An 11166-nucleotide genomic window follows, 5' to 3' on the forward strand; every position below is an offset into this window, starting at 1 on the left:
TGTAGGCCCAGCACTCTTTCCTGCTTATGCAGGGGGTCGGACTCGATGATCTATTGAGGTCCCTTCCAACCCTAGCATCTATGAATCTATGAAAGGTAGTTTTCCTGACCTGCCTCACAGGAGAACTGCTCTTCTGGTGTGGCTCGGTACCTGCTGAGGTGGGCAGCAGCTTTAAACCCAGTTTACAGAAATGAGAATTCATCCCTTGCTTGCTCCAAAGGCCTTATGGCTAAGGGCAAGAAAAATTCAGGGTCATCCAAACCCCAAGCTTCCAGGCTTGGGTCTGCAAGTAGTGTGCCCACCAAAGGTTTTGGAAACATTTGAGGCTTCAGGTGTGGGTGGAGGATGTTTGCCAGTAGTAGGGGCACTTACGGTTCTGGACTCTTGAATTTGGAATTAGTTTTGGCTAATCTGGCCTTGGATACAAATATATATATGCGCCATATATTTTATAATCATACTCAATGTTGGCTGCATTTAGTCAATTTTATAGTTGGTTTCCATTACTGAGCACATGTTGCTTTTGGCAGCAGGTTAATGTAGATAATGTATTTAATGAGGTTTTCTTGTATGGAAATGCAAGATGAGGGGATTTTTTGCCCGTGATGATTGGAGGGGAAAACCTCATTTTATATTTGAGTAACTACAGTAATCCTTCCTTTTCTGTTTCTTCTTCCTTCCTTCTTTCCAAATCCAAAGTCACTCCTGAATGAAGGATCATAATTTCCCATGCCATCATCCCTAGCCTCACTATTCTTTTGACCTCAGTTTCCTAGATTGGCAATTAAACTATATCTGCTCCTCATGGTAAAGTTCTCCACTCTTAGTCATTGCACAAATTTCTTTCTGCTTCCATGCTCTTGAAATGGCATAATCAAAGGGACATATTACTTTTTGAATGAACCCTGGCTGAATGACAGAAAGACGCCAGTCTGATTTCAGTGCCTGTACCGTGGCAATATTTTGGTGCTAGTCTTAAGGTAGTGGATTAATAATATGTGACAGCTACATTGTTACCTGCCATCACTACCATAGCAACAAGCTGTCATCTTGCAAAGACAGGTTTTGGACATCAAATGAGGGATAAGCAGCCAGAATTGAAAACTCCTTAGGGAACAATTGCATCATTGATGTCCAGAGTGATAAAAGAGAAGGAATATGGTAAAAAAACCTGATTATTTTAATTTTCAAATTATGAAAGATTTCAAGAAAGTGACATTTAAGAAAAAAAAGAAGTGATTAACTATTAAACACTGAGATTTTGAGATGCATAAAGAAGTTGTTTGGAAAATACAATTAATCACCACTATTCATGCCATCACTCATATGCTTGTCATGGGGTACATAAAACCCTGCAATACCTGAATTCACTCAAGTCCACTCCAAATATTCTCCACTATTATTTTGTTTATTCAGGCATGAACAACCATCTGCTGAACAGATGTTTCTCAATGGGCACTGTCCATCTCAGTTCTCACTGTCCATTAGGATGTCTAGACACATTATTTTTCATCGTGGCTTAATTATGGAATATTTTATTCCAGGATTTATCCAACCAGATATAATGCAGCCTTGCTTGAAATAAGTTGTAATATTCTGGTCACTGACAAACTGCTTGACATTGCTAACTTCCATATTTCAATCAATCTAGAATATCCATTCGGTCATACTACATTTGCTTAGGCCGTAAGTACAGAGTTATGAAAAAGTTTATGAAAATGAATAAATATTCCTGTTTAAATTAGCTTTACCTCATATTTGCAAATTCTTCATCCCTCTTTCTTTCTCTCTCTCTTAGATATTTTCCCTTGACCTAGGACCTACCTCTCCAACTCAAATATTCTTCCCTCTAGCTGTTCCCTTACTATAGAGATATAGATATATATATATATATATATATATATATATCTTTCCCCATCCAACTCCTTTTCTTGATGTTCCTCATGGTTCCCCACCAATTATTGCCATCCCTGATGGCAAACAACATATCAGAGGCATGAATTCCAACCAGTAATTGCCACAGATTGTAGAGTGACCACCTACATACTACTAGTCCATACTTCACATTGTACAATTTCAATAGGCATGTTGGGGGGTTATCATCTAGGTAGTCTCTTTATATTTAGAGGCTGAAGGACAGTAAGTATTCTAAATTATTCTAATAATCAAAAAAATTGTTTATAGTGTCTTTGCCACAGCGATCCCATGAGAATGGAAGATAATTTATCTGTCACAGATCTCCTCAGGGGACTTTCTTGAGACCTTATTGGATTTCTCTGTTCTCTATGGGTTCCCCCAGAAGCCAGTGCAGGTGTGGTTTCTAGAACTGGGGAGGAGCGGGGAGAACTCCCCCAAATCTGAGAGCCTGTCTTTCAGTCCCTGACCCTCCTTGGTTTTCTGTGGCCCTGCCTCATGGAACTTTCTTCCCCTTCTGCTCCTGTCTTTACCTCTTGCTGGGGAGAAGAAGTTTAACTTAATAACACAGCAGATAGCTGGAACAAAAACCTATCAAAGTTTCCACAAAAATTGTCACATGTCAAATGTTCACATTTGTCAACATTTCTTAAAGAGAGATCCAGAGAAAAGACAAAATGCGAAGACTTTCAGCCAGCTGTATTACATATCAGAGGGACAGAGGGCAACAATGTGTAAAAAGCACTGATGTACTTTATGAGTCAGTCATAATGGGCATAAGGACTACAATTTGGGAAAGTGAAAGTCTCCTAAACATGGCAATTCTGTTTTTAGATATGAGACGAGAGAAGCTGGTCATGTATCATTAGGTTTTAGTCCCACTGAAGGACTCAAACTTGTTTCTATTTTAACCTCAATGCAGATGTGCTTCTCCCCCCCTTTTTTGGAATGTCTGAACAACATTCATTCACTTGTTCCTGGGTTATGCGAAAGTGAAAAAATGTAATTTTCCTATGCAATTTTAGTTTACCAGTTTTTATTACATATTTTTATATCACTAGTCATAATAAATGGTAAAACCTGAGCTTCCTTCAGTGTAATATTAAAATAAGGCTGCATTATGGTCTGTTCTTAACTGTGTTTAACTGCGCATTGGGCATTTTTAAATGATGATTTTTGTTTTAAGGGGAGAAGTTAAAAAAAGATTTAACGGTGAGTTGAACATTTCAATCCAGCTTTGTGCTTCCTTTGACACTTATCAGTGACACACCATAAAATGCAATGCATCTGAGTGAAATGTCATTTATGTTTATATGTTCCATTACTTGGAAGAAAAATATTGGATTTTATAATTCGATGAACCAATCTTCTACTGAGTATTAGTTATTGAGGCAAATGAAATTCAATATATTGTGTCAGGTTGGAAGATTAAATTAAGGAAATAGTGTATTAATATTATTTAGTGTGGTTAAAATATATACCATGAAGTTTATAAAGAAAATAGGAAATAAAAATGCATTGACTGTAGGAAAAGATGTAAAAAATATTTGGATTGCAAAAGATAATATACATTCCGTGTATTACTATGATACATTTTCTATGTTACCTATCAAAAATTATTCTTTATAATTTAACTCCATTTTTGCCTGGATAACTATTTTAACTCTAATTTGTGCTAATTATATACAGTAAAAAATAACAGTTCTGCAACAGGAGCATGATACTGAAACAAATGCTTTCAGAAAAGAAGTGCTTTAACTACATAAAAAGTTCTAGACATTTTAGGACTAGGACTAGCTTATTGTCTCATTTCTTTCACTCTTTTCTGTTTAAGGAATTGATTTAAAATCTCCTGCCATGCTTCTATCTTGAATGACTGTGCTAAGAATCTTTGAACAAAATTCTAGGTTCAGTCCTAATTGAGCTTGATAATATAATATTATATGCCTAAGTACAAAGTAAAGGTATTTTGCTGTGGACAAAAATGCAGGACTGATGAAGAAACCTCTTTTAAACCAAATGTCACCTTACAATCGCATAGCAAGGCTATATCTATGGTTATGGTTACAACTACAGAAACCATGATCTGCCATAAAGCTATTTGGACTTTGCAGCCATTGGAGCTATACACCTGACCAGACCCTGAAAGAGGTCAACTTTCCAACTGCTTCAAGTGGGCACAGCTATTTTTGTGGCCTTCCACAAAGGCAGCAGCTGGGGTTGCTGGTCTGGTCACCCCATCCCTATCGCAGTTATACTACTGGGGCAAGATGATAATGGGAATGTCTACACAAGACATTTACTGCACAGTAGATTAATTAGCTGTGCAGTAAATGTTGCACATCTATATGTGTGCCCCTATTAGGCTGGAGTAAACTAATTTATTCTGCAGCTGGATAGTAGTTGTAAATACAAGTACTATCCCGCTTTAGAGTATAAAACTACATAGCAGCTCTCATGTAGATGCTACCCTGGCTGACTGGAGCATGAGGGTGCTTCAGTGCTGCCTGCTGGCTAGCCCTACACCGAAGCACTCTTGTGCTTCAGCCAGCCCCTCTGCAGCAGACTAAGCCTGGTCACAGCAATCCTGAGCTGGTAGGCTGGCACCCTGTGCCCCTGCCAGCCAGAGCTACTTCAACCCAGCTCAATGTGCTGTGATCCCAGGTGCACGTGTAAATTAATGCATTGCATTAATATGCATATGTAGATGCACCTAGTGTGATACAAACTAGATGCATGAATGGATTTTCACGATTTAAGCAGAATGGAATAGAAGGACACTTATATGTCTATGTCCACATAGATATGCAAGAGTAGAATACAATATGGCTCCAAGAGATTCAAGTAAGCCTAGAAGAAGAATGTTGTTGTGATGACTAAAGATGATTGCACATGGATGAGAATCTTTAGATCTGCTAAGGGCAGTAAATGTTTTTTATTTTAGTAAGATGAACTTTCCAAAGAGTCTTAGCTCTGCAAATGCCCCATATATATCACAGAAAAGCAGTGTCTGGTTTTGGATCATTGCTCATTTCTCTGACCTACACCTTTTCCAGTTCTAACTCTCAGATGAACTTTCTTCCTTTGATATTTTCTTCATCTTCTAATTTTATTTTGACCTGTTCCTTGGTCTTTATCCCTTTTTAAGCAGGTAGAACAATTAAAATTCAATAGCTGAAAGGTTTTCATGTGCAAATATCACATACCAGAATTGTTATCACTGAGAATGTTGGTGTCTGTAATAGAGAATTGCATCTTCCCAACAGAAGAAGTGCAGAGCAGAGAGAGTACTAGAGCATTTATAACCCCCTTGGTTCTTTACTTTCAGCAATTTCAGTCTATTATGTAATAGTGTGAATCCTTAAGGGTCTCCACTGTGCATCACAGGGCACTGACATACTCACTTTTCTGCTTCAGTGGCTGAGGCTTTTTGCCAAGGACAATATAAATGGAAACAGAATGATAAACAGCAGAATTTACTGAGATCTGTTGCATGCTACCGCTACAGAAAAATACCCTGCAAATCTCTGGGACATTGATATTACATTCATTCACAGACTTTGGACCACATCCAAAAACATTAAGCACTTAAAGTGGCACTTGGATAGTTTTAAACATCCCTAACCCCAAATGATGGTCCAGAATATTCCCAGTTAGCTACTTAATTGTGAGGGGAAAATGAATTCAATAGGTGCCTTTCTTTTTGATTTGAAGTTTTTCTTTGATTTAAGGTGCCTCTGTATGTGTCTCAGTCCTCACAAAGTCTTCCAGCTCAGCATCTGGCTGACAGCACTGGGATCCAGAACCTAGGCAGTCTTGCAGGGCCTGATCTTGTAGTAAGCTCTGTACATATCTCACACACACTGACAAGATCACACTTGTGCTGTTGCACCAGTGTATCCAATGATTGCTTTACATAAAATACAAAAAATTAACCTGACAGCAGAAGCACTCCTTCCCCAGCTGAATGGTTTAACCATCAACCTCCCTCAGAGGAGAGCCATCAATCAATCAAAGAAGAGCCACGCACATGATCAGAGGTCAGGAAAACAGACCTTATGATGAGAGGCCGTGGGACTTTTCAGCCTGGAAAAGCGCAGGCTCAGGGGTAATCTGATGGCCACCTATAAGTTTATCAGGAGTGCTCACCAGGATCTGGGGGAACGTCTGTTCACCAGAGCATCCCAAGCGATGCCAATGTCAAACAGTCACAAACTCCTCCATGACCGTTTCAGGCTGAACATAAGGAAGAACTTCTTTACTGTCTGAGCCCCCAGGTCGGGAATAGACTGCCGCTGGAGATAGTTCAAGCTCCTCCCTTGAATGCCTTCAAGAGACATTTGGATGTCTATCTTGCTGGGATCCTATGACCCCAGCTGACTTCCTGCCCTTTGGGTGGGGGGCTGGACTCGATGATCTTCTGAGGTCCCTTCCAGCCCTAATGTCTATGAAATCTATGAAACCACTGGGAAACAGAGCAATCCTCTCTCTTCTGCTTTTGGTGTGACTCAATGAATCACGACTTCTTTTTCTGCACAGGCTTCAACAGGATTGATGGTAGTAGAGGGAGTGTCCCCAGCTAAAATAGAGTATAATATAGTAGTTAAGGTATTCTTTTGGAAGGTGGGTGAGTTGGGTTTGGATTTCCTCAAGCAAAGGAGGGACTTTATCCTGCATGTCCCACTTTCTGCATAAGTGCTCTAACTACAAAGTTGTTATATGAAAAAGGAGCTCCCCATCGTCTCTGGCAACTGTATTTTAAAAGACAAGCTTGTTTTTAAAAAGAAAAAAGTTGTCTTCCTGCTCAAAGTGCTGGCTGTTTTGGCTCTGATTTTGAGGCAGCTTTCTGTTCCCATTCTTAAGATAGGCTTTTAGTTTTCCTTCCTGGGGCCAGAAGCTGAACTTTGGGGTCCTAAGTTTTATATTGGATATAGCCCTTTGCCTGTTTTAGAGCATTCAGTCATTTGTGTTGCACCAGAGGAATACAAGTTGTGGAGTGCATCCATACTATTCAGTCTGGACTGGTTTAAACATTGATCCTACTTCTTTACAAACTGGTGATGAAAGTGACAGCTATTGATGTTCAAGGATGAGTGTGCTGCCTTATGGTTTTAAAGGAGAAGTTTTGTGAGGAATCTCATCCATGTCCATGGAACTGCTCCTAGGAATAAAGCTAGTAAAGATAAAGAATAAAGGCCTTTATACTATAACTGCTTCTCTTCTTTCTATAAGAAGTGAGGGTTTTTTTCTGTTTTTTTATACAACTGTATACTTGGACCAATGAAAGCTATGACAAAAAAACTCAACCAAAACAAAAACACACACACCACGCTTATGGCATATTTCCTAGACTATTACAGCTTCAGCAATACTTCATCTCTACTTTTTCATTTTTATTTCTATATTCCCTTTGTACAACAGTCCTTATTGAGGACTGGACCCATACAACTTGAAAATCTGTGAGGCTTTTGAGTTTGTTATGTAGGGCTTAATCCTGTCAGGTGTTTGGCCTCACATAACATATGCTGAGTGTTTTAACTGAGATCAGTAAAGCTGAAGTTGAGCAATGACTGTATTCAAACTCTTACAGAAAACACTTCTCATGATCAGGGCCAAAGTTATCTGTACAGAAGAAATTTATTTTCAACCTGACAGATTAAAATTTTAGCATGTTAAAATTACTCAGATTTTCAGAAAAACCTCTCCATGATCTGGTGTGAATTTCATTTGTGCAGAAGGTCAGCATATGGTTTTCAGCTCCACAGAGTACTGATTTTAGGGATAAGGTCTGTGCTGAAGTCCTGACTATAGGCATATTTATCCCTGGAGAAGGTAAGCTTGGGTAATTACTTGAAATAATTTGAAAACATATTATTATAGGCCTAGGTTAGAAATGCCCGGTGGTTTATATTCAACTCATTTTTATGTATGTGGAAACATAAGATAACTTTTGTCATTTGCCAGTTCTGTTACTTTCCGTTTATGTGGATCTGTTTGTTTGGATTGTAAAACAGAACAAATATATCCAGTAACACTAAAAGTTCCTGAACATATGGACAACAGATTCAAAACCCTGCAAATTCTTTACAAAATTTGAGTAAAAACCTTTGTTCTCTTTAGGCTGGGCTTATGTTTTAAAAGGAATTTAAAAGTAGATATGAGATACACAAACTATTCTTTTTTCAGGCTTATTTCTTCTGAGGGGAATTGAAGAACACATTTAGTGTAAAAGCTAATAAAGTCTCAACAAAATTGTGGGAGATTTTAAGGTATTCCATTCCTATGTCATATAATTTCTGTCCTCTTTAAAAAGAAGGTATTACCTCAACCTAATTATTTCTTTCCTGTTTTTCCTGTTGAATACTTACATATTTTTTAGATTGCCTAAGGAGTATTTTGTATTGTATTTTATTGTATTTTGGCCAGCACAGATCAGAAATCAGTAACATTTGATTACAGTGTGAAGATGGATCAGGGCAGATTGGCATCGCTACTTTTTTATCATCAACAGTTCAATTTAAAACACTTAAAATGTAGCTGATATCATGAAAATCTTCAGCAACTCTGATTGGAGATGCAGCAAATTATACAGTCTGCTTAGGAGTCAGATAAGAACAACACAAAATTTAACAACCAACAGTTAACTAAAATAGATTTTTTTGACATAAATCTGAAAACCAAAGGAGAAAACATATTACAGTTGCAAATATTAAGATGTTTTTGCTAACTCTTTATGTGAGCAGAATGTACATTTTCTTAACAATTATTAAAATATAAATTGTAGCTAATAGACCTTTAGCATTATTATTCTGAAAAAGCAACTCTGCCTTAATGAGAGCTTTCTGTATAGGCAAAATGTTCTGTTTAATTAGAAGGTAATGGCTAGAGAGAGAGAGAGACTGAGAGTGTAAGCACACATGCACACAACTGGACAGCTACTGAGATCTTTTATTGCAGATTAACACTTCTACTTGCAAACACAAAAGCAACTGTACACAAGTGAGTACTCCCAGTCAGATCAGTAAGACTATTCACTTGTGAAATTGTCTGAAGGACAGTCTAATGCCCTGGATCAGGAAAGCCCTTTAGTGCATGTCCAAACTTAATGGGGCTGCTGTATAAGTTTAAAAATAAATAAATATTTAATTGCTTTTTTGAACAGAGCCTACATGATGTAATACTCCTTTGAATCCCACATTGGAAAAAATCATATCTAGGCTGGGAAGGTACAGAAAGTGTTTTAATGGGAAATAAAGAAACTGAGAACATTTTCATCTTAGTTTATATGCTCCACCTAAGAAAAAAAGGAAGTTTATTTAAAAAAAAAAAATATATATTCTATATATTAACTGTTCCAGATTTAGGAAAATTGGCATTTTTCTGTAACTACATGATATATACATGTATATATTATTCAGTATTCAAAGTTCAGTCAGTCACTATCAACACCAACTTGTTTTGAATTAAGCTAACTTCTAAATTACAAGAAAAAAAGGGATGCTAGTGCTTCCTACTGTACCTGGAAAATTCTCTTTCCAGTAATTTTAATAGGCCCTACCATTTTTTTAATTATAAAAATATTCCTCAAATTATTTGCAGCCAAAAAAGAGAGATTGACTATATAGATAGATATAGATACACAGAGAGAGAGAGAAAGGCAATGCAGGGCCTTAGAGCCTGCTCCCAGTGCACAGACTGCTCCATGCCATTTATTTGGTATGTGGGGCCAAAACCTTGAGCACCATTGGTCTCGGTCAGTGGCCCACCCCTCTGGCCCTATGGGCCTAGGTCAGCCCACAGGCCAGGTCCCATGTCAAATTGGCATATGGGGTTGGTCCATGGTTTTGATCTCATGTGCTGGACTGGCTGTGTGTGCTGGGCTGACCCTGCACACCTGGATCTGGCTGCACATCAGCCCAACCCCAGATCTGGCATGCTTTAGCATGCGGGACCATGCTATTCAGACCACAGAGCTCTCCATTTGTCCATAAATTTGGCAACAGAGGAGCAGCAATTAAGGCTGTCACCACTCCTCCTCTGCCAAAGTTCCAGGCTCTTGGGGAGCCCTGCAGATCCATGGGCCAAATATGGCCTGTGGGTCAGAGGTTAAGCACCATTGGTCTAGGTCTGTTACCAAGTTGAGTGGACCAACTTCCATTCAAGATGCAGAAAAGGCAGAAGTTAAATATATTTGGAAAGAAGCTGGATGGCACGTTCACATCTAGCAACACTAATGAATGATTTTCAGTTCTACCGGTACTAGGGAAAATGATAAATAGAAGTAACTAAAGACTATAAATGGATCCATGTCAGAATGGAAGGTTTTGAATGGAGACCCACAGGGGTCTGTATTGGACCCAGTGCTGTTCAGTGTGTTTCTTAATGATTTAGATGCTGGCACAGAAAGCTTTCTGAGCAAGTTTGCAGGTGATACTGAACTGAGAAGGACTGTGAACACTTTGGAGGATAGGAATGCAACAATCAAAAGCACAAATACAAAATAGATAACACCTGGTTGGATGACAACACTATGGAGTAGGATCTGGGAGTCATGGCAGATTACAGACTCAATAATGAGTCTGCAGTGTGACACAGATGCACAAAAGGTGAAGGTACTTTTGGGATGCATCAGTGAAAAGATTGGATGCAAGATGGGGGAAGTGGTAGTGTGTCTCTACTCAGCATTAGTTAGTTAGGCCTGATCTAGAGTACTGTATGCTGTTTTCGGTTCCACATTTTCAAAAGGATGTGGAGAAGTTCGAAAGGGTCCACAGGCAGGTGACAAAGTTGATGGCTAAGAAGCAAGTCATAGGAGATAGGCTGAAGGAGCTAGACATGGTCAGTGTGTGGAAAAGGAACTTAAGAAAAGACAGGATAGCTGTCTTCAAATATTTGAAGGGAGAATATTATCATAAAGGAGAATACTATTTCTCTCTTGCGACAGAGAATAGGATGTGGACCAATGGCTTGAAGTTGCAGGATATTGGGAGAAAAAACCTTCTTCATTGTTAGAAGAGTGAGGCAGTGGAATAGACTGCCAGGGAAGCTGCAGACTCTCCATCATTGGAGGGTTCAAGAAGTTGGACAGCCACTGGTCAGTGATGACCTAGGCACACCTATACCTATGTTCTACTATAGGTATTCCCCATACTTCTGGGCTTTGCTGTTTCCCACTTGGGGCTGGAAGGTTTCTCACTACAGGGTCTTGCTCCTTCAATCCAGATTAGACCAATTGTCATATTTGGGGTTGGG

Source organism: Crocodylus porosus, unplaced genomic scaffold (genome assembly GCF_001723895.1).
Source record: "Crocodylus porosus isolate Cpor-Errol unplaced genomic scaffold, CroPor_comp1, whole genome shotgun sequence".
NCBI lineage: Eukaryota > Metazoa > Chordata > Crocodylia > Crocodylidae > Crocodylus > Crocodylus porosus.